The sequence below is a fragment of the Lactuca virosa genome, chromosome 5 (assembly GCF_052849685.1).
Source record: "Lactuca virosa cultivar CGN04683 chromosome 5, Lactuca_virosa_CGN04683_v6, whole genome shotgun sequence".
Lineage (NCBI taxonomy): Eukaryota > Viridiplantae > Streptophyta > Magnoliopsida > Asterales > Asteraceae > Lactuca > Lactuca virosa.
Genome location: NC_136430.1, coordinates 195,871,711 through 195,897,113, shown reverse-complemented (window position 1 = coordinate 195,897,113; position 25,403 = coordinate 195,871,711).

Here is a 25,403-nt window from a genome sequence, read left to right as displayed (position 1 = left end):
TAGGATGAGACACTCATAGTGAGAATCTTAGTCCAAACTTTATCGATCATCCAAGTGATCGTGAAAGAGTTTTATGATCTATCTCCGCCTAAAACACTACCACTAGGAAGTGTTAGTTGGATAGAGAAACAATTCATTCATTGATTTTGTACTAGATGAGTCGCACTGTGTTTGCTAACAATTCGTGGATTGTACCATGAATAGTGTTACAAGAAGTCCTTTGGTCTTGTGCCAACTAAGTAGGTTCCTGAAACACTCTATGATATGTGAAGTGGGATTCTATCCTCACTGCCATATATGTAAGTCTACGATTATGAGGCTTACGCTTTTCGTGAAGCGCTCGACAATCTAGGACTTTCATTAAAGATGTGTTATCTCGTTGGAGAGCCCATCAAGCATTTTGGATAATTGTTTAACAACCTTCTGAGAACAAAGTGTATGTTGCTCAAAGGGAAGTCTTCCAAGAGAGGGAGCTGATTTCCAAAAGGTGTAGTGGGAGCCACATTGATCTTGGTAAGATTCAAGAGTCAACCAACGAAGAGCCTAAAGTTGGACATAGCATTCAGTTTGGAATTGAAAGAGCTATTAAGGAAACTGACATATTTCCATTTTTCCATATAGATCTAATAGAAGACCTCATGGACCTAGTTATATAAGAGTTTATATTGCTAAGGTATTTGAGTCACTAGTAGATAGAAATCAGAGTGTACCAGCTATCGGAAGCTATGGTAGGCCCTAAAGGATACAACATAGAAAGAGGAATTGGAAAGCGAGATTCAATCCATATATGTTGTTATTTGGTAGATCTAGCACTTGAACTTAACCCTTAGGTGCAAGCGGATCTTCAAGTAGAGACAATCATGGATAGGAACAAACACATAATTAAACCAAGATAGGTTTTAAAGGATGTGTAAGCTTAACAAGTTCATTTATGGACCGAAATAAGCATCTCGCAAGTGGGATCATTATTTCAATGAGAAAGTTCAAGGAGTTTGAATTTCGAGAAATATAGATAAGCCATATATATGTCAGTGCTAGTGGGAGCACTGTAGTCACCCTTGTATTGTACATAGACAATGTACGATTTATAGGAAACTATATTCTAACTTAGCAGGTGTAAAAGCTTGGCTTGGTATGAGAACTGTTTCGCTATGATATACATGGGAGATACAAAACACGTACATAATAAGGATCTATGGAGATAGATCAAAGTGATTCATTGGATTAAGCCAAAGTACATTGAATGTTGAGGAAACTCGACATGCAGATCTCAAAAAGGAGTTTAGGCTGCCATGACATTGAGCAATGCTAATGTCCTAGTTCTACTATTGAGCTAAAGCAAATGAGTCGTGTCCTACATGCTTCTGCTATGGGATCGATCATAAATGCCATGACATGTACTAGATCTAATGACTCGTATGCCTTGAGCATGACAAGTTTGATTAGATCAATTTGGCAAGAATAAATGAATCATGATCAAGAACATTCTTAAGTGTCCTTGGAGGACAGAAGAGATGATCTTGATAGTATGGAAGAGATCATTGTAAGAGTTACATTGATGCTAAGTTCCGCACTAATAAAGGCAATTTCGTTTGCAGTCGGAATTCGTTCTTTTACTGAATGGTGATATATTAGCTTGAAAGAGTACTAGGTAATACACCATTGTGGATTTAAAAAACTTAGAGTATATTGCAGTTGGTTAAATTGCAAAGTGGACAATGTGACTGAAAGAGATTCATTAGTGACATCTTTGTTGAAATTCAATCATTGATGGTCCCTATAAAGTTTCTTGTGACTTTGGGTGAACTTACCTCGAGTATGGATCCCAAGTCACACGAGCTCACATGAAACATAATCAGTAAGTACCAACACATTTGATAGTGAGTCAAATGTAAAGACATCATAGTCAATGATTCATATCGAAAGATAATCTTGTCGATCCATTCCTAAGCCAATGTCACTGACCAAGTCTGACAGTCAGACAAAGTCTAGAGGCATTAGATTTACAAATGAATTGGCTTAAACATTCTTAGTTTGGTTTGTTTTAAAACCCGAGAACTTTAAGCAGTATAAGTTTTAATTTGATTTGGCGATTATTAAGTGGTGATCTTAATATATGATGGATTTCGGTCATTTCAATTAGCTTATCACTGCGTTCTCACTTTTGCATGTTTGGAACCCACTTCCCGAATATTAATTTACTCAAACGTCCACAGTCGGTCATACTCTTGGAAGTAAGTAGTGATTCAAGACTGTCATGAGTATTAGTGGATTGTCCATATTGATTGGACATAGCAAAGAGATTGCGCTAACACTCATGAGTGCTTAATAGAGATTTAAGTATTGGACCAACCCACGCTTAGAGATTACTTCATGGATTCAGTCACGAGTAATTCTAAGACGATAATATCTTCTATTCTTCAAACCTAGATACATGTGGGGTGTTGCTCTATGATTCTGTTATGCATTGGTCTACTCCAACGCTAACCGTAATTGGTAGTGATAAAGGGTATGTCCATGTGTGACATGATGAAATAGACAGAAACTATGTAGTCAAAGTTTATTTGTTCCTTCTACCTTAACAGGAGAAGCGATGTCTATGGGCCCCTCGATGATTTGGTGCTGACATATAAAGTGCTTGGCCGAGCCCTGACTGGAATTGACGTGTTCAATTTAGTAGTCAGATGTAGTCGTCACAAATCTATATCGGGAAACATAATTTTGAATTCTGAGATTGACCATTATCCATGTCTCGAATTCATACAGATATCATAGAACAAAGGGATAGTTGATCACTTATCTAAGGGCTGAATCTTGATTAGATCAAGAGTTCGGTAGTTGCATTGGATGGCTAACTCTCTGTTGATTATTGGAGAAATATTAGTCCTCGTATAGTTGATGACTTGTCCAAGTGGGAGATTGTTGGAATAGTGTCCAAGGTCATTAACTATTGGTAATATTTCTAGTAATAGCAGGGTCCTTTTGGGTTGCCCTCAAGACCCAAATTGAGTAGAATAGATAAAGGAGAAATTGGTTTATTAATTATTATGGTTAATAATTAATTAGAAACTAATTGGAAATATATTTTGGGAATTAATTAACAGTTTAATTAATTAAATGGTTGAATGTTCATTAATCGATAGTTGGTTAATCAGGAATGTTCCAGAACCTAATGGAATTAGGGTTGGATGAAAATCACTCCATCCCACATGGGAAAGGAGTGAAATTTCGTGGTTAGGCCTCCATCCCACATGGGAAGGAGTACTAAACCCTAGGAGGCATCCAAGGCTATAAATAGGGCCTTAGGGATTTCATTCCTCCTTGCACCTTAGCTTGAAGTTTCGCCAACCCTTCTTCCTCCCCCTCTTAGGGACGATTTCTAACCCCTTTGGGTTTGTGAAATTGACCCTTCTCCTAGTTATTTTATTCCACTCTTTGGTGTCATTGGGTGCGATACCATTAGAGGGATTCTGGTTTGGATCCTTTCATCCAAGCAACCTCATGGAGGTTCAAGATCTCACGTATGGAGATCAAGGGCTACATTAGAGGTATGTTTTCTTACTTATGTTTTAGTTTTCTAGGGTTGATGTAATTAGCATGAAGACATAGATCCATAGGATGCATGTACACTTAGGTATATCGTTGTTTCGATCAGACAACCAAAAATCAGACAATGACAGAGCGGCGGACGAGCCACATGCAGGGAAACTTGCACGTGTGGTTCTGGCCGGGCTTTCCGCCACAACCATCTCTTTTTTATAGGTTCTACGGACCGATGCCTGCTGCTTCATCTGGGAGAAAATAATCGATTTTTTCGCTGCCTAGTTTTAGAGTGTATTTGATGCGTAGAAGACCCAACATTTACTATGATTGCTATGATACAATTGCTGTGATACTACGAATGACGTCATCCACTCCCGAACGTTTCCGCCGTTCCGGTTTGGGGGTGTGACAAAACAATAGCTCTGATACCAATCTGTCACACCCCCAAAACCGGAACGACGGAAACGTTCGGGAGTGGATGACGTCATATGTAGTATCACAACAATTGCATCATAGTAATCATAGTAAACACAACCATTACATTGAATATATATGAAAAGGTATTTACATCTATTTGATTCTTGTCTTTATACATCAAAAGCATAATCAAAAGAAAAGACGTGACTCTAAACGCTCCGTCTTCACAAAAATCTGAGCGAGGTACCTGTCTACTGATTTCCTGAGAATACAAGCAATTTTGAAAGAGTATCAGCATAAAGCTGGTGAGTTCATAAGCGTGTTTTTGTAATGAAAACCTGTTGATGAATCTGTGAAAAACGTTCATATGTTTCCAAGAAAATCCAATATTTTCTTTAGTAAAAGCATGATAATACCAGTTCCTTCTATGACCACTTAGTTCATACTAGTCACGTATAAACCAATATCGAACAGACAGTTGATTATGTGGATCAGCCCTAAGCCGACAACCAAACAAGGAATAGAAAATGAGGCGGAAACCACATATTCCACAGTCTATCGAGTATTCTTCATACGTAACCCTGATGCATAAACTAAGGAGTTATAGAACTAACTATGAATGTTTGTTTACTGTATCCTGTTGTAGTATAAGAACATATTAGTTTGTATGCTTGATTACTACTGGATGTATTGTATGATGAATTCTGTATGAAAACATTTGTATAGAATATTCTGTCTGAAAGACCTTGACTACTACCAGTATGTATAGAATGTTCTGTTTGAAAACCCTGGCTACCACCAGTATGTATAGTAGTTTTATTATTTAAAATAAAACTGTGTATTGTATCTCTGGAATCCTCCAATGTAATGTATAACAGTTCTATTAATTAAAATAAAACTAATGAAGAATGAAATCCCGTAAACAAAGGTTAGTTTATACTATTGTAAGTCGTATAACCATGCTTGATATGACCTAGTGACCTTTACGATGTTCTTCAAGTGTCGGATAAATGACATTTGTCACCCCAGGCATGCCTGCCTAACTGTAGCTAGCAGTTCAGGTGTGGGATTGTCAGTCCCCAATAGATCTATTCACCAATCTCATGCTCTCCCTCTAAGAGACTCTGGTTATACTATGATAGGATTTAATTCAGTACACTAAAGGGTACAGTTTTGAAGTAGAGTCTCACAATTCTGTATTAACTAGTTTACGTGAAGTTCTGTAGTGATCTACTGTATTGAACTCCGTGTGTATACTGTATAAGGTAATAATTATACGTAAATAGATATTAAATGATGTTCTCTTGTAGTACTGTATATCATAAACTAAATCTGTCATAGTTTATATGTTTACCCATGTATGTAGTCTGAATCGGTAAAAGCTGTGTATTGAATTTCCCAAACTATACCTATTATAGTTTGCTTGAAAGGTTATGTACTTAGTTTTTAAATTGTATCTGAAAACTATGCAATTATTGTTGGGTATTATTGTGTTGCGTCATGGGCTTGTTTTGTATATCCGGATTGGGCCTGTCCATCCATTTTTATCTAGTAGGGTTTAATTATAAATAGTGCATGCATTTATGCATTAGATACGATCTTGATTATCATTGATTATTGTTTTGTAACCCTAAGCACTTCTACAGTCGAAGTTCTTAATCGAGCTATTCTGAGGTGTTAAAGTTTTAATCATACGACATCTTTAAAGCTATTCTTGTGTTCATAATTATCTCCTTAATTGTTTGCCTGCATAGAATCTATCGATCCTACTAGAACTTTGTTGTAACAATTGGTATCAAAGCAGGAGACTGTGTGATCAATACACATTTCTTCTATGTTAAGATTACAGGTGTGATTCTAGCGGCTCACCATGTCTCACGAAGACTCAAACAAATCCCATCAACATCTCTAACAACATTGGATCCACTACCAGGATTCCCATTCTTTACACTCAAGACTATGAAGTATGGGCGCATCACTTTGAAGATTATGTGGTCGGATCTGAAGATAATGGTTATCTCATCTGGGAAGCCATCATGATAGGGCCGTTTGTTCATTCTGGAACGAACACGACTGTTAAGATCCAAAAAGAATATAACAAGCTGGTGGCGGACGTAGACAAGATGCGACAGCATGAGAAGGAAAAATTGCTGTGTAATTTGAAGGCCATGAGAATGATCAGATTTGCCTTGCAATCTGACACTTTTCGGTTAGTTGGTTCATGCACGCAGACCAAAGAAATCTTGGATAGGTTGAAAGAACTTTACTCAACCGATGAAGATCTAGAACACTCTATTCAAACCTTGCTGCTCTCAGAATTTGGAGTTTTCGAACAGAAACCTGAAGAAAAACTGATACAAACTTTCGATCGGTTCAATCATCTCCTAAGTAAGATGATCAAGCATGGAATAGAAAGAAAGTTGATCGAGCAGAAGGTAACCTTCATGAACGGTCTGAGACCGGAATGAATGGCTGTGGTTTCAACAGTGAAAGCACGTGAACAATTTAAATCTTACTCACTAGCGAAACTTGTGGGAATACTTAACTCCCATGAGAATGTGGTAACCAAGGAGGCGAAGGTAATTTCGGGTGTGGGATCGTTGGCCCTTGTCTCAAAAGGAAAAAGTATTGCAGAAGAAGAAGAGGAGTCGGATATGTCTGAGTGTGACCTTACAAACGAAGAATACGCTATGATGGTCACCAATCAATAGAAGTTTGCCAGAAGGAAATTTCCTGTCAATAAGAACCGAAACTGGCAGGGAAGTTACAGTTCTGAGAAGGTGAAAGATGAACCGAAAATTACTTCTCAAAAGGATGACGACAAGAAGGAGAGCAAGCTTGCAGGAGACTCTGGGTTTGACTGCAATTACTGTCATGGCAAGAACCACTTTGCCAAAGATTGCATGTTGAGGAAGACGACTGAGAAAAGAGATGGTGAAGACGATGAGGCGTACTACATGTGAAAGTTGGAAGATATCAAGAAAAAGAAGGCATCTAACAGTTCAATGAATGCCTTGATTGTGCAGGAGAATGCAGATGAAGATGAGTTCGGTGGCGTTGAAGTTTGGTCAACCGATTCTAAGGATGAAAAGGTGAGAAAGCCCACTCATGGAAGAGCTTATGTGGCCAAGAATGCAGGTTTGGCTGGAAGATGTTTGATGGTCACAGCTGGTGGATCAACCGAAAGTGCAAGTAAGGAGCCGAACCTAACTGAGGACAAATGCTTTGCAGCCAAGCCCGTGAGCGAGAAGATCAACGACTGTGATCGGCTGATCAAAAAGGTACAATCCATCCTTGAATCACTTAAAGTTCCAGTAACAGATTATGAAGAAAAATTAAATGAATTAAAATTTACATTTTCTAACTTAAGTGGTAGTCTCATGCAAACTCGCTTAGCGAATTCTAACCTAACTGACCAACTCAGCAGGGTGTCTTCAAAAAGTGAGGAGAGAAGGATGTGGATTGAGCTGAAGGAGATGGAGTTAAATAGGGCTAGGGATGAAAGTATTTATTTGCAACGAGACAATTTAAAATTTTTGAAACAAAGGAATGTTTTTTGTTTAATTGATAAGCGCTTATATACTAATATTGCTCAATTGCATTTAAGTTGTTAAATAGGGAAAAAGATTCATAAGATGATTCTAACCTTCCTTGAATTTAAGGAGGATGAGGTCATCGCTGAATGTGAATCAATTATGTGCTCAGAAGAAACATCCATTGCTTATAAAATCGGACTGGACAAACTAGAAACCTTCATCGACTCTAAGGAACATAAATGTATGCTAAAAAATCTTATAGATGAAAATGATAGGTTACAAATTAAGTCTGAAACCATTCAATCATTTGAATCGTCTAACGCCAAATTAATTTCAGAACATAAAATAAACATAGAAAATTCGTCTGAATTTGATGAGGAAAGTGAGATGAGCGAAATCTCAGTTGAAGACGAGGTTGATTGCTCTGAGTTTATGAAGAGCGAAACCGAGAATGAGAAACCCCTCATTTATGAAAATTTGGTTGAATACGCTCGCCTGTCAAAGGACAAGCCACATAAACTCAAAGAGAAAGCAATGGTTTATCATAAGGTTCAAACTGTGCCGAATCAGGTATATGCTGTTACATGGGTCACTGCAAATCAAACAGCAGAATTGAAAATCTTGGTTGACAAAGACAATGCTGAAGGGTGCGACGATTATTTCTGGTCAGCCCCTATTGATAACGCAGATGAAACCATCGGCTTATCTGAGAAAACTTCATGGAGGGTAAAAGGAAGATACGTTGCTGAACCTATCAACAAACCCTCGAGTTTCGACAAACCAAGCACAAGTGGAACAAAAGAAATCCCTGAAGAACCAATGAAAGAACCGATTGTTCCAAATAAGACAACCGAAACTCAAAAGGAGAAGCCAAAGGCTAGCTTCAATATCCACAAATCTCAGAAGGAATTAGTTGAACAGAAACGCCAAAGAAATCAAAGATACATGAAAAATCTGAATGAGCGAAAACGTTATTGGCAATCTCAAAATCCCAACTACGTACCTCCTAAGAAAAAATCAATTGACAAAAGAAAGGAAAAGCTAAAAGGAAAAGAAAATTTCAGTCCAAATTCCTACTATTCCAAAGCGCAGAACCGAACGTCTAGTTTCGGTCCATACGTCAAGGCTAACAACCGAACGTCTACTTTCGGTCCCAAGTCTAGTTTCGGTCCTTCCAACTCCCAAAGAAAGTCAAATTCAGAAAAGGACGTCAAAGTAAAGGGAAAGCTTGATTATGATTCTAATTTCAATAATAAGAAAAAGTGAGCTAACCCTAGGATTCAAATGAAAACACCAAAACCATCTAACAACACACCATCTAATACACCAAAAGTTAAACAAGATAAAACTAAAATCAAGGTGTACACCATCAAAAGAAAAGATCAATCCACTCTAATAAAAAGAACTTATTTGGTTGATATTTCTACTGCAATTCCTTTTTCTGTGAAAGACTTACCAGGAGCCAAGAAACTTTGGGTTCCTAAATCTGCTTCAATTTGCAGGTGATAAGTGACGAGCAGTTCGATGATGAATGGTATATAGACAGTGGCTGCTCGCGTCACATGACATGAAAGAAGGAAGAGTTGAGGGAGTTTCGGTCCCTAAAGGATGGTGGATGTGTGAAGTATGGCAATAACTCGTATGGCACAATCAAAGGATATGGCATGATAACCAACAGAGACTTCTCGATTCGAAAAGTAGCTTATGTGGAAGGGTTGCAGCATAACCTCATCAGTGTATCACAATTAGTTGTGGGAACAGGATTGAAGGTTTCATTTGATGATGAGGGCTCAGAAATAATTGAGAAGCTATCTAAAAAGGTTATGTTGAAGTCTGAATGCAAGGGATAGATGTATCCTTTAAATCTCAACCCAATTAAAGGAAAACCAGCGATATGCCTGCTATCAAAGGCGAACACTGATGAAAGCTGGCTGTGGCATCGACGCCTATCGCACCTGAACTTCAAAGACATTAATAAGTTGGTGCTTGGTGATCACGTTCGAGGCCTTCCTCTTCTCAAGTTTGATAAGGAAAATCTGTGTGCAGCGTGTGAGATGGGCAAACAAAGCCGAAAGACCCATCCTACACGAATCAATACAAAGATTGTTGAAGCTCTTGAACTTCTGCACATTGACTTATGTGGACCTTCGGCTATCGAAAGCTTCGGTGGTAGTAAGTTCATTCTTGTCATAGTAGATGATTTTTCACGCTTCACCTATGTTTTCTTTCTTAAACAGAAATCAAATGCAACTCCCAAGTTGAAGACGTTCATCAAGCAAGTGGAAGTGCAGCTGCGAAAGACAGTGAGGAATATCAGAAGCTACAATGGGCTGGAATTCAAGAATAAAGATTTTGAGGATTTTCTGGCTGATAAGGTGATATCTCACAACTTTTCGGCCCCCTATACACCACAGCAGAACGGAATTGTTGAAAGACGAAACCGTTCGTTATGTGAGGCAGCCCGAACCATGCTAAGCTTCGCTTCTCTACCGCTATACTTCTGGGCTGATGCAGTTGCAACCGCGTGCTACACTCAGAACCGATCCTTGCTCAACAAAAGATTCTCAATCACTCCATATGAGATTCTGAACAATCGAAAGCCCAACGTCAAATTTTTCCACGTGTTCGGTTCAAGGTGTTTCATCTTTAATTCAAAAGAGAACCGAAACAAGTTTGTCGTCAAAGCTGATGAGGGAATTTTTCTTGGTTATTCACTCACTTCAAAGGCATACAGAGTTTTGAACAAACGCTCCAAATGAATTAAAGAAACATACTATGTAACCTTTGACGATAATTACATGAAGAAAGTTCAAAGGAGCGAAAGTGCCTTGGGGGAAATATTTCCTGAATCAGGACAAGTCTCGGTTCCTATATCCAACTTGTTTGAAGAGTACATTCGGCTATTTGATGAACCAAAAAAAGCTGCACATTCAGAGGCGAAAGCAGCAGACAACAAAATCGACAATCTCAAAAAGATCATAGATGAAGCTGCCAAAGAAATGGAAAGTGAACCTCCTAAACCGACAGATGGTCAACCCTCAACTGACCCTCCAAACAACAAGTCAATGTTCAAGGGGGAGAGTTCATCTGAACCAAACAACCGAAATGTCTTTCGACGGGGAGAATCCAACACCATCCCCAACCCGTAAAGGTCCAGCCGAGGGGGAGAATCCAACTCCAACACCACCCAATGATAGTCCAATCGAGGGGGAGAATCCAACTCCCACAGAAGAGGAAAACTATGAACCTGACAAGGGATACACTTCGCCATTTGAGGGGGAGAAAGAGAACACAACTGACGAAGGTGATCAATCAAAGCTTGAAGAAGAAGTAAATGCAGAGTTGGATCCAGCTTATGATCCTAATTACCCTCCTTTAACGAAATGGACTAAGGACCATGCAAAAACACAAATAATTGGTGAATCATCTGAGAAAGTTCTAACACGTTCTCAATTGAAAGCGAAACAAACTGCATTATTCTCTAATGTTTAATTCGTTTGTCTCCAAAGTCTAACCAAAAACAGTTAATGTTGCACTTGATCGTTCTGATTGGGTTCAAGCAATGCAAGATGAACTCCATGAGTTCGAACGAAATCGAGTTTGGAGGCTGATTCCCACACCAAAGGATGCTTCAGTGGTTGGATTGAAATGGGTGGTGAAAGGATATTGCCAAGAGGAAGGGATAGATTATAAGGAAACCTTCGCTCCTGTAGCAAGGTTGGATTCAGTTAGAATTTTTCTGGCATATGCTGCTCATAAAAACTTTGAAGTTTTCCAAATTGATGTAAAATGCGCTTTCTTGAATGGAGAACTAGAGGAAACGGTGTATATTGAGCAACCACCTGGGTTCGTGAACGAGAAATTCCCTGATCATTGCTATGTGCTGGATAAAGCTGTATATGGTTTGAAACAAGCACCGAGGGCCTGGTATGAAACTTTAACTCGCTTTCTGAAAATGTCGAAATTTAAGCAAGGTTCGGTTGACCCAACCTTCTTCCGAAAGAAAGAAGGCAAACATCTAATGATAGTTCAGATTTATGTCGATGATATCATCTTCGGCTCCACGAATCCTAGCTTAACGGCTGAATTCATGAAGGTGATGGAGACTAAATTTGAAATGAGCGCAATGGGTCCGATTAATTTTTTCCTTGGTTTTAATATTAGACAGGTACCAGAAGGTATCTTTATCAACCAGGAGGCCTACACAAAGAACTTGCTGGCAAAGTTTGGTATGATGGGAGATTCGAAAGTGAAGGTTCCTATGGCATTTGTCACTAAGTTAACACCTTCTCTGGAAAAACCTGCTGTTGACATAACACTATATCGTCAAATGATTGGTTCCCTTATGTATCTAACAGCTAGTAGACCGGACATTATGTTTTCTTTTTGTTATTGTGCCAGGTTTCAAGCAAATCCAAGAGAGCCTCACATGGTGGCAGTGAAAAATATTTTCCGTTACCTGAAGCGAACCTCGTCTCTCGGTCTCTGGTACCCTGCTAGATCTGGTTTTTTTATTCAAGCTTTTTCTGATGCTGATCTTGGAGGATGTGGTCTGGACCGAAAGAGCACAACTGGTGGATGCCAATTCCTTGACGGTAAACTTGTTAGCTGGCAGTCCAAGAAGCAAACCTGTGTGTCACTTTCCACAGCCGAAGCTGAGTACATAGCTGCAGCATCGTGTACCTCTCATGTAATATGGATACAAAGCCAACTAAGATACTATGGGCTAAGTATGAAGAAGATTCCACTCTATTGTGACTCAGAAAGTGCGATAAGAATATGTCACAATCCAGTGCAACACTCAAAGACTAAGAATATTGCACTTAGATATCATTTTATCAAGGACCATGTAGAAGATGGGAACGTGGAAGTACATTTCGTTCGGTCCTCTGATCAACTCGCTGACATATTCACTAAAGCCTTACCGGAAGCAAGCTTCAATAAAATTTTACAAGGTTTGGGAATGATGGAAGCAGAGTCGGTACCGAATCCTCAAATATCTCTCTAAAAATTAGACAAGCGAAATAGAGCGAACGCTCGGTCTATTTCGGTTCAGGATTTTTCGGGAACCGAAATGAACCGAACGCTCGGCCTATTTTGGCTCCATAATTTTCGGGAACCGAAATGAACCGAACGCTCGGTCTATTTCGGCTCCATAATTTTCGGGAACCGAAATGAACCGAACGCTTGGTCTATTTCGGCTCCGGAATTTTAAGGAACCGAAATGAACCGAACGCTCGACTTATTTCGCTTCATTCTTTTAAGATTTGGTTTCCGTTGTACACTTTGTTTATTCTTTTAAGTGTTTTTCTTACTCTATTTTTTTAAATAGTGTTTTGTGTAAATTTATTTTTCGGTTTTTATTCTTTCTCAGAAAACTTCAAAAATCCAAAAATATTTTCTCTTTCTGTTTTTATTATTTTTCAGAAAATCTCAAAATTCCAAAAATATTTTTCTAAACGTTTTTTTTTGTTTCTTTGTTTGTTTTGTTTGTGTGGTGTGTTTGTTTACTTGTTCTTTTAATTAGGTCCCAAGTATATCAGTGCAACAGAATTTGGAGCTAAGGCAGGTATGAATCTCTACATCTGAACTAGTTAAGAGTCCCTAGAAGCATGCTGCTGCATGTCGACAGAAGCCTCTAAGACTAAGAGCAAGGCCTTAATGATTCGATCTATACCTATCGTTTCTTCCCAATCAGGCTGTTGAAATCATCTCAAGTCAAGAGCTACCTTACTCTTCTCAAATGAGTTAAGAGTTTTCTGCTTTGTCATGTTTATATAGCAGAGGTACTTTCGGTTCTTTAACCACCCTCCTTACATTCTCCATCAACTTTCGGTTCACCACTGTAACCCTTGAGACTCTCGGTCTTTACCACTGAGGTTTATGGTTTCATAAAATCTGTGTTTGTGATCTTAGATACGTACACCACGTGCTTAGTGAAACCCACAATCGAACACCAACAAAGAATTGAAGGCGAATAATTGTATTCAAGATTTTACTGGTTACCTAATGAAATCTCATTTTATTTTTGAGTGGTCCTTTATGAAATTGTCTAACACCAAGGCATTTCTACCCAAAAAGATCCAGTTTGTTTTTGTTTTTGAGATTTCTATCACATCTTTAGTCACAACATATTATATCCAACCTACTTGTTCAACAAACCACATTAGTCTCACAAGTACTTCTTCCAACGTTCGGTCTTATGTTAAGAATCGACATTCGGTTGAAGATAAGCCACCTTTAGCCTATTAATTAAAAGAAGACTTTCGATGTTTCTCTACAAGCACTTGATCGTATTTTCTCGGGAAACCAAGCAAGCACTTCAAGTCTCTCTTGACTTTGAAGGAAGCGATTCTTGCCCGGAATCATCTGTTTTATGTCTTCAAATAGACATCACTCACATCCTATACACATTTTGCTTTATTTCTTTATCTTTTGTCACACTATTGCACGAAAATTCTTTGTGATTTTCCAACATTCTGGTTGCTGTTGGTTCGTTTACCTTTTGGAGCAACAGGGGTTATCCTAATTTTTGGAGCGAAGCTGAATTTCAAACGACGAATTGAGGATAAGGTTTTGAGCGCGTGAACTTGAACGGTTGCTATACCCACGCGTGCTGACGTATATCTGCGAGAAACCAACCTGTCACTTCGTGCTTTTTCAGGCGACGTTTCAGTGACCTCATCACTATCATGACGATACTTTCTATCTCCTGGCAACGGTATATAAAGGGTTTCTAATTACATTTGTCTCTTTTACCAGCAACAAAACTCTCTCAATATACAAGACGTTTTACAACTGTTCATCTTCTTCCTTCACTCAACAATGGCAACTTCTTCATCGGCTCACGATCAAACTGCTTCGTCCACATTGCTCTCGATCAAGCCAAACCAGAACATGATCATTCATCTCAATCCTTTTCTGTACGATTCGTATATGCTACAAGTGGTTGAGTGTTTGAAGTATTCACCTCTGGTTCTAGTCGTAACACAGGTAGAATCCGTTCCAATGTCACTCCTATCGCAAGTCTACACTACTGCTTCATATGATAAGAACAAGGAGAGGATCTACTTCCAAATATTCTCTCACAAGGCTTCGATTTCAAAAGGGAGATTTTGTTCACTGTTACAACTTGCTATGGATTCGTCTGTGATCTCACCGGACTTCATCACCACTACTCAACTGTTCTCGATGCTCTACGAGATGGGCTACACTGATGTGCTTACCACGGTTACAAAGGTTAAGAAATCATGCTTACCACCCCAATGGAATGGATTGCTTACTCTTCTCATCAAGATTTTGGCGGAGAGGAGTGGTGGGTCTGATGGTACCAGCAAGCGTTTTCTGACCCTTCTATACGGTCTTTACAATGGTATAAATCTCGACTATGGGTCGATTATCTAGTCACAATTGGTGCAAAGCCTCAACACTTCAACGAGGCACTCTGAAATTTCCCCCGCCAAGCTTCAACAATTGAAGTTCAGGAGGTGTAGTTGGCTCAAGCTGAAAAGGAGATCTCATTATTGAAAACTGAGCGTGCAGTATTCAGAAGCTGTGCTGGAGATGTCAAGGATATGCTTACCAACCTTCTTGGTGCTCATGATCCTATCCTTACTCTCACTATAAGGAATCATTTGACTTCAAAACTTCTTCCTGCCCTTGCAATGTTACATGAACCGAGAGGTAACTCACCTCCTCGATATCCAACTCCAACCGAACCTCTTAATGATAAGGTTCCAACACCTCCTCCATCTCCACCGAAAAAAACTGTTCCAATTTCGGTTGCTTCTATTCCCCCACCTACCACATCTCAAACAACAACTTCTATTCCACCACTACCACCACCAGTTAGTACCATTCCTCTTTCTACCACTCCAATCCCTCCTCTTATTATTTCACAATCAACTTCCACCACTTTCCCCGAACCGACAGTAAGAGTCAACGTATCTGATACGGGGGCGGCTATTGAGACCGAACCTCCAGTTACTTCTAAACCTCTTTCACCCTCACCTTCAACCGATTCCGGTGCCATTCTCGGTGGTGCTAATGATGAGTTTGATTCGATCTACTACAGTCCCTATTGGCTTCCTACAGATGATGATGATGAAGCTCCAGTCACACGCCAACAATTGCGGAGCATTGATGAGAAACTTGATAAATTGCTTGATGCCAACAAGTCATACAACGATGGTGTGCTCAAAGCTTTTATGGATACTGCTCTTGAGCAATATACTGAGGCTATTGACAAATCCACGAAGGCTGTTAACGCTTCTACTTCTTCTTGCAAGAAGGCTACTGCTGATGTTACAAAAATTGTTCACAGTACTCAGATCTTTCTCGAATCACTCAAAGGGCATGCTGATTCCAATGCAGCCAAAGTGACCACCTCTGTGGATTCCTTATCCAAGTCCCTTCAAGAAGAGCAAATTAAGTTTGAGGCTGTTCGTTCTTTAATGCAAGCAGAGAACACTTCACTTATCAGTTCTGTGAATTCTCGGCTTGAATCTCTCCAAGCTGATTTAGCAAAGGAGAGTGCTCTAAAGGAAGATCTTGCCCGCCAAGCTTCAACAATTGAAGTTCAGAAGGTGTAGTTGGCTCAGGCTGAAAAGGAGATGTCATTATTGAAAACTGAGCGTGCAGTATTCAGAAGCTGTGCTGGAGATGTCAACGATATGCTTACCAACCTTCTTGGTGCTCATGATCATATCCTTACTCTCACTATAAGGAATCATCTGACTTCAAAACTTCTTCCTGCCCTTGCAATGTTACATGAACTGAAGGGTGTTTCGGAGAGATTCGTACCTCCAAAACAAGGGGGAGAAGGTGCTCAACCGAAGGTTACTGTGAAAACCGAAACCGAATCTGCTCAACCGAAAGTCAAAGTTACAACCGAACCGAAGGGTAATGAAGCTTCGGGTTCTGGTTCTCAAGCTAAGAAGAAGGGGATTGATGATGACAGTGATGAAGAATAAGAAGAGACTATTACTGAGGCCCTTAAAAGAAAGAATAGGGACAGAGAATTGGATGAAACCTTAAGGGTTGCGAAGGAGGCTGAGGAAAGGGAAAGGAGGAACAAGGAAGAACAAGATGCCTTAAACTGCAAAAAAACCTTGTTTCCTCTCTGGACAAGAGAAGCACTCATCAAGGAGGCAATAGAGTTTCCAAGCGTCTACTGGCTGGAACCTGTCGCTTCTTTTGATTGTGATAATTCAAAGGATTCACAGTTCGATATGTCGATAACACGGAAGGCATTCACATTTCATTGTTTTGATTCGACTGTTGAAGTTCCTTTCCCTCATCCTAAAGTTGATCGTGAGCTTATCGACTTTTATCTGAAGTTTGGTCAACCTCAGTACTTGACATGGAGTGCATAGAAGATTGTTACTGTCAAGGTACTAAAACCTTCGCCTGTCGGGAAGTTCATAAATGTTAGTTTCAAAATCACACGAGGATCAGCAAACTCGGTGTTGATTATTTCCCTGGCAGATCTTCCAAATTTAAATCCTCATGATTGGATCCTGTTGTTTAACATTCTGATCACCAATCCGAAAGAATATGAGCCGATATTGGATCATTTGAAGAGGATGTTGGCGTCTTACATCCATGAGGTTGCTGTTATGGATCAGGAGATAGCAAAAGTGATGAATAAGAAACTGACTGTCAAGCCAACAGCGAAACCAGGAGATGTGAACAAAATGAGGATGGGCCAAATCGATTCTACACATCTTACAGTCATGTTCACAAGAGGCGAAGCCAATCGTTTTCTGTTCGCTCTTGTTGATAAACATTTATTCTCAACTGACTGCTTACAGCACATTATCAGTATTATCCATCGGTGCAAGCAGAATTCAGAAGCAGACAAGAAGAACTTCACGAACATGCTTCGATGGTACATTACTTTTCGTCATCATCTGTTGGCCATCATACCGAAGGTGTTCAAGACTGTCAAGAAGTCTTCTGCAGCTCAACAGAAGTGAGCTTTCAGCTCCATTGACGCAAAGGGGGAGATTGTTGGGTATTATTGTGTTGCGTCATGGGCTTGTTTTGTATATCCGGATTGGGCATGTCCATCCGTGTTTATCTAGTTGGGTTTAACTATAACTAGTGCATGCATGTATGCATTAGATACGATCTTGATTATCATTGATTATTGTTTTGTAACCCTAAGCACCTCTACAGTCGAAGTTCTTAATCGAGCTCTTCTGAGGTGTTAAAGTTTTAATCATACGACATCTTTAAAGCTATTCTTGTGTTCATAATTACGTCCTTAATTGTTTACCTGCATAGAATCTATCGATCCTACTAGAACTTTGTTCTAACAATTGGTATTAGAGCAGGAGACTGTGTGATCAATACAATTAGTTGTGTGCAAGCGTCGAATCGACGAACTGAAATGAAGACCCTCGAGTTGTTGTACGTGGCACTTAACGGAATCCAAATGACATTTAAATACATATATGTATATAATTAGTGTATATAATAACTAATCATGAAGGGAAACGACCCGAGGGACTAAGGAACACTTGAAACTAAGTGTTACAAGCACATATGATTGCATCAAAGGGGTTTACGGCCACATTAGGGTGTGTACGGCCAAGACGTGTACGAAAAATGTGGTGTACGGCCATTGGGTGTATGGTCATGGAGTGTACGGCCGTACACTCATGGAAGAAACATGCGAAAAGGGTGATTTGATCCATGGGGAAACTAGTGGGTCTAATGTTCAACAAGAAGATGGACTAAGCACTCGATTTGGACCCCTTTTTGGGTGTCTACGGCCAACCTATGAAGGGTTTACGTCCATACACCCTTCAAGATCATGAAGGTGATGACGAAATGTGAAGAATTGAGGCTTAGATGTAGTAGTATTTCAAGTATAACAAGTTTAAGGTTGAAATACTTATGTTTTTGGAGTCCTGGGGTGTTCACGGCCGATGATAGTTGAGAGAGAATGGGAGTGATCACGGTTGGGAAGAGGAGAAATGAGAAGAAAATGAGCACCATATATATATATATATATATATATATATATATATATATATATATATATATATATATATATGTATATATATATATATATATATATATATATATATATATATATATATATATATATATATATATATATAGAGGGTGGTGTACGGTCGTAGACCCGGTGTACGGCCTAAGACCTTGTGTACGGCCGTACACACCTTGTCAATGGTTTTTCGGACCGAGTCAATCTCTCCAACCTCTAGTAAACACATTCTAACACCCATTCATACGTTACACTAAGGTTAGAAGCTCTCAAACGGTCCTTTAATATGGCTAAAAGGTAGCCGAAACAAGTTGGACCTTGGATTAAATTGATTGACTTTACGATGCGAAATTTCGGGTTGTCACACATGCACACATAGGATTGTTTGCTATGTATAAAACCCAACAGTGGTATCAGAGACTTTGGTTTTTGTTTTCATTTGGATTTGATACAAAAGTATGAACTTGACAAATTAGGGTTTATGGCTAATAAACCCTAGGGCTTGGATTTTCGAAATTAGGGTTCCAAAACCCTAGTTTTCGAATTTTGTTAGGGTTTCTTGAACCCTTTCCTTTGACATTAAAATTTCGAAAATAGGGTTGTCTAACCCTAGGGATTTCGAAAATGCCTTATCCCCCAAGATAAGAATCCAAGATTTTAGGGATTAGGATAATGCCATATTTTATAATTATCCCTTTAATTGTTTGAATAGATAATTAAAGATCTTTGAATTATCCCATCCCAAATTTTTGAATTTTAGGGGATAAAGGGATTAGGTTAAATTAATTATTTAATTTAATGGATAATCCTTCAAGGTTTAATAATTTAAATTAATTGTTTAATTTTGGATAATTATTAAATGAAAGTTTTAATATTTAAGATTTTAAAATTAAAAGGTATTAATTTTCGAAAATTTTAAATTTGATTAAAACCCTAGTATTTTCAAATGTTTGAAATACACCCTTATACTATTATAATATTATAAGATTAATAAATATATATATATATATATATATATATATATATATATATATATATATATATATATATATATATATATATATATATGTATGAGATTAAGCTAGTCTTACCGTTAGTAGGCCACATTCACGAATCCGATCTATAAGAGGGGTATAAGGTTGCTTCCTATAAAATGACAGTTTAATGGGTGTCCACCCTCACCCACCGCTTCCTTGATTGGTGGAGGGTCGTTAGCCGAACGGGTAGGATAGGACAACTAATTCCTCATTAAAAGTGTAATCATAGATAAAGTAACTAAATGTTTTTATAAAATTCCCAATCTTAGTTACTTTAGGAAAAATGTGAAAATGATGCTATTCCATGAAATTACACATTGCACCTTGTTGGTCGTTAGTGGAGCGTGTGTGGTTAACTGACACACTAATATGGGACCAATGAAGGATGGCAATGGGAGCTCGTATATTATCATAGATCAATGGAGCATGTGTGGTTAACCGGCACATTGATTAGGTGATAAGCATCTTCGAGAGTACCAAGCTAATTTGCATGGTTATTCACACCTTGTTTGTGATCCTCGACATCCCAGTCACAAACTTGAAGGGCATAATCGAGATTAAACATGCCATTGAAAGGTTCAATGAATCTCAAAGATCTAGGAGTTTCAATTCATTAATGACCTAATTTTCTTTTTCGTTTTTCATGGTGGAAATTGGTAAATCGTCATTTACCTATCTTTAAATATTCTGCAACTGGATTACGACATCCCTCTTGCGAGTTGTAGAAGATTGTGTTGGGTCCTAGTCTTGATATTTCATTTGGGTGTTATATCAAGGACTCTTATAAACTAACTTGAATTTTCTCCCTTTTTGTAGATGTCAAATTCTAACAACTATGGTCTTCCTGAATCCTTTGGAAAAGGCTTTCCACATGAAGATGATATTCCATGATTGGATCATGGAAATGGAAATCATGCTTCACTTCCTCCACCTCCTCCAATTATTCTCCCTGACCCACGTATTCGTCGACTTGAGAAGTCTAAGGTCACTCAAGCCCTATTGGTAAGCAAACACGAAGATGAAAAGTCTGTATGTGCTCACGTCTTGGACATGAAGTTGCATATTGACAAGTTCAGAATATTGGGTGTCGATGTTTCAAGGAAGTTGGCTGTTGATTTGGTTCTTCAATCACTTCCTGAGTCATATAGTGAGTTCATAAAAGATTACTATATGACAGACTTCGACGTGACCCTCATTGATCTTACCTATTTGCTTATTGCTGCCGAATCAGTAATGATTTGGCGCACTGGTAAAGCAAAGTTGATTGGTAGATCTACTTCCCAAACTTCCATGGACATAGGCAATGACAACGATAGTCCATAAAGGATTTCTTCTCCTAAGGGAAAGAAATCTGCCATGGTTAAAAAGTTTGATCATAAGAGAAAGGCAAAGTCTGAGATTGTACCTTGTGTCATTCCCAAAGATTCAATATGTTTCTATTGCCAAGAGAAGGGACATTGGTTACGAAGCTGCCCTGACTATCTGAGAGATCTAAGAGATGGTAGAGTCAATATGTATGACTCTAGTTCAGGAAAAATCCACTATCTAACTCTATTAAGTTCCTATTTGTAGATTCTTAATACATGATGTGATAAGATTGCATTTTGATGTTTTGTAGGATCGAAGAAGAGAAAGGAAGCTTAAAAGAAGAGTGAGCTGAGTCTAATCATGAAGAAATGGATTTCGAACGCATGGTTTGATGATCGGATTTTTGAGCTGCTGCATAGGAGTTATGATAGATTGCTTAGAGATCTTTTGTAACATAGTTTTCATTTGTAATTGCATTGTAAGGACCAGTTTTTCCGCATTTTATAAACAAATAAAATTTGATTTTATCTTATTTATATATATCCTTGCAACGAAATTTGTGAAAATTGGTGTTTGTATGTTTCTATTATCAATATTGAAATTGGATGTGATTCTTAGTTATATTATTTGTGGTAGTGTAGAAAATTACCAAATAAGGAATGATTCTCATCACCAAAGTTTCAATTGGACATAAACCTGGAATTATGCGACTTGCATTGTATGATGAATGAAAATCTTCATGTTTGGGAAATTAAGACTAATTCCTTGACAAAGATTCAAGTGAAGGACTAGGGGATCTAGTACACATTGTTGTGCACTGGTCAAGTCCACCACAAAGGACGATAGGACTATTTGTCATGATTTACTAAAAGGTTAGTAAATATGGTTATACTTACAAGATTAGGTGTATTTCTGAATCATTGGAAAAGTTTCAATGAATAGCAGAACAAATAAGAAGAATCAATTAGGCAGAAAGATAAAAGTTTCTCCAATCTGAAAAGAAGGGAGAGTATTTGAGTATCATGTTTTATGATCCTCTTAATGATTATGAAGTCATATCACGATTGATCCTGTAAGGACACCTTAGTGCACTAGTATGGCTAAGAAGAGGAATCGGAAAATTTTAAAATGTTTAAATCAAAAGGGTGAATCATACTTCATTCCAAAATCGAGTCTTAGAGTCATACTCAAAGATTGTACCTTGAGTGACATAATCTTTATTAGGAATGGTCTTACTCCTGCACATTTGAAATTGGTAAGTTGTGATGTTTTGGATACGACAAAGACCAACTAAGACCAATTGTGTGAAGTATTTGTATTGATAAGAACCCAATCTAACTCTTGAGTATTTGTTTGTCAATGTGACAACCCGAAAAAGTTTTGCTTTTAAAATCACAGTCAGTCAACTCAACTGAGTGTCAGACTTATTAGAAGTGAGTCCTAGTCTGGTTAAAGGTCATTCTAAGGAGTTTTAAACCAAGTACACTTAAGGAAGGAGTGTTAGAATGTACCTGCTAGAGATACTGTGCAACACTAAAGCCCTAAACTCCAACATGTGGAGTTTACGGCCGTAAACATGGAGTTTACGACCGTAAACATGGAGTTTACGGCCGTAAACCCAATCCTGGCCGTAAACCCAAGAGTATATAGGTGGTCCTTGATCATTTTCGTCCATTTCTCACATTCCAACCTCAAGAACACTCCTATTCTCTCTCAACTATCATCCCGATCTTCACTCGAGATCTTCAAAAACGTAAGTGTTCTTTCCTAGATTTGTTGTTACACTTCATCTCCTAGTCACTCTCTTTGATCTCATCCATGAAAACATCCATTTTGACTAGATCTTCAAATCTTCAAGTTTTACCAAGAACACTAAGAACACACACTAGTATTCTTGACCAAAATCGACCATATCAAGCCTCTACATCGTAAGTACTCTTTCCTATTCTTTATATCCAGTTAAGGTTCGTGCTTAGGACCTTGAAAACATCAAGAATGAAGGACCAAAAGGAGTTTACGGTCAAGCAATCTCCCTTGACCGTAAACCCCTATAAGTGTGTCATTTGAGCCTTAAACTCTTCCTAAGGCTTGGACTTGAGGCTAGAACACTCCCAGGTGCTTTGAAAGACCTTAAACCACACCCACTTCATAATGTCCATGAGTTTACGGCCGTAAACCCCTTTGGGCCGTGAACTCATCAAAAGCCTTCAATGGGTTGACATTTTTCATACTAGTGTAGAGCAAAAATCCCTCAAGCTTCCCTAGCATTCAAACACCCTCATATGCAACTTTGACCATGAGTTTACGGCCGTAAACTCCCTTGGCCGTAAACTCAGAACCGTAAACACCAAACCATGGCCTTAAACACACTTTAGTTGAATCACATGTGATTCCAACACTTGGTCAAAGTGTTCCCTAGTCCTGTGAGGTGTTTCCTTGCATTTGGTTGCTTTCAAGCACTATATTTATGTCCGTATATGCCAATGTATGTCATTTAGGACTTGTTGTGTCTCGAGACTTCGCTCGTGGGACTTCTCATTCTTACGCGCATATTCGTTGAATCGCCCACATCAGGCGAGTTCATACCCTGAAATAAATCTTTTAACTATTTTAAATGTTTTAAGGGGGGGGGGGGGAATACAAGTTAAACACAATGATAATTGTGTAATTGGTTGTTTATTACTTTGATTACTATGATGTATGTCTTGTGATACTAAACATGACGTCCTCCACCCCAGAACGTTTTCGCCGTTCCGGTTTTGGGGTGTGACAGATTGGTATCAGAGCATTGTTTATAGTGAACTAAGTATATCAACCGGTAAAAGATATACAACTATAAATACAATGGGGCTTAAGTGCTCTGGATAATGGTATAGCTTAAAAGTATAACGATAAGTTATAAAAATGTACCTACTTCCTTATACATGTACATACTAGACCGAGTATCACAAGAAGAACAGAACTAAAGTATTTAAAGGTTGAACACTGTCATCAAATCTGAACAGTTATGTAATCATAGCTAGGATCAATATAGCCTGATCAACTATATTTATTCGAGATGTGACCGACATGTGTTTGGGAGTGATGTGGTGTTGCAACGGTCTTAAAACTTACCTAAACATCAGTCGAGAGAATACTAGATCAAGTACATTTGAGTTAGAATACTATGGTCGCATTCTATGATTCTATAACGCGAGAACAAGTTTGAAACATACCAGGAAGATTACATTAAAATACTATAGGAGTACAATTAACTTCTGTGATAACTTAAAAGACCCTTACGGATAGGTTTATAATCTTGCAATGTATACTTCCAAGGTTATATATAATTGAGAATTTATAGACTTAGAATTTGTGATCTACGCTCCACTACCTGTTCCTTGTTTGGTTGTGGTTTTGGAGTAGGATCACTTATTCGAAGGTCTATTTAATCTTAAGTTATATACAACTTGTATATATTGTGCAATTATAGGAGGACTCTGTAAGGATCACCCCATAAAGTTACCTTAAATCTCATAGATTCTTTAGTCACTTCCATTCTCGCACGACGAGCCTAGATAGATGTAACCATTTCCTCATAGTAGACAACAGAAGAATCCAGGAGGAACAGGAGCAAATTCAGGAGAAGTAACAGGAACAGGAGCAACCGAGGTAACCAAAACGTCTTATACGTCACACTAATAAATAATAATCTTGTCAACTTAATAAGCGAGTGGAAACACTGGTCACATTATGTGTTAGGATTGTTTTCTTACATGCAACCGGTATCAGTTATTCAGGTAACACATATTCATTCAAGGGTAACCATTTCAAATTCATAGAGTTTCTTAGGTATAGACTCCTTTATGAATTGTTTCTAGAACCCTATGGAAGTCAGGACCCGATACACTCAGAACTGGGATAACCTTGCCTTTTCAGCTTTCGGCTTGTGTCCACTGCTATAGACTTATTCCATCTCGTCTTTGTATTCTTTTAGCAGAGATGCCTCCTCGCAAATCGAACAGACGCACTGTTCCGATAACTCCAACTCAACCGCCACTACCCCCGCCACAGTTCGACCTAGCTGCTTTTCAGGCTGCGGTAGCAGCAGCCACGACAGCCGCCCGACCCCAAATTCGCGCAAGTGGTATCAGTGGATCTGGTAGTGGTGCTCACCTAACCGACCACGAAGATACCCACGAACACCCAAGGGAGTGTTCATATAAAGACTTCATGAAATGCAAACCCAATTCCTTTGATGGAAATGGTGGAATCATCGCTCTCATGCAATGGTTCGAGAGAACAGAGTCGATTTTCGAGATCTGTTCGTGCCCCGAAGGGAGCAAAGTGAAGTTTGCTGCCTACACCTTCTTCGGAAGAACCCTAACATGGTGGAATGGCCATGTTAAGTCACTAATTCTAACAGTGGCAAACTCTATGGGTTGGGAAAACTTGAAGGAAAGGATGATGAGAGAGTACTGCTCAAGGGGTGAAGTGCAAAACCTGGAACAATATCTATGGGAGCTCAGGATGGTTGGCTCAGACATAGTAGCCTACACTGACAGG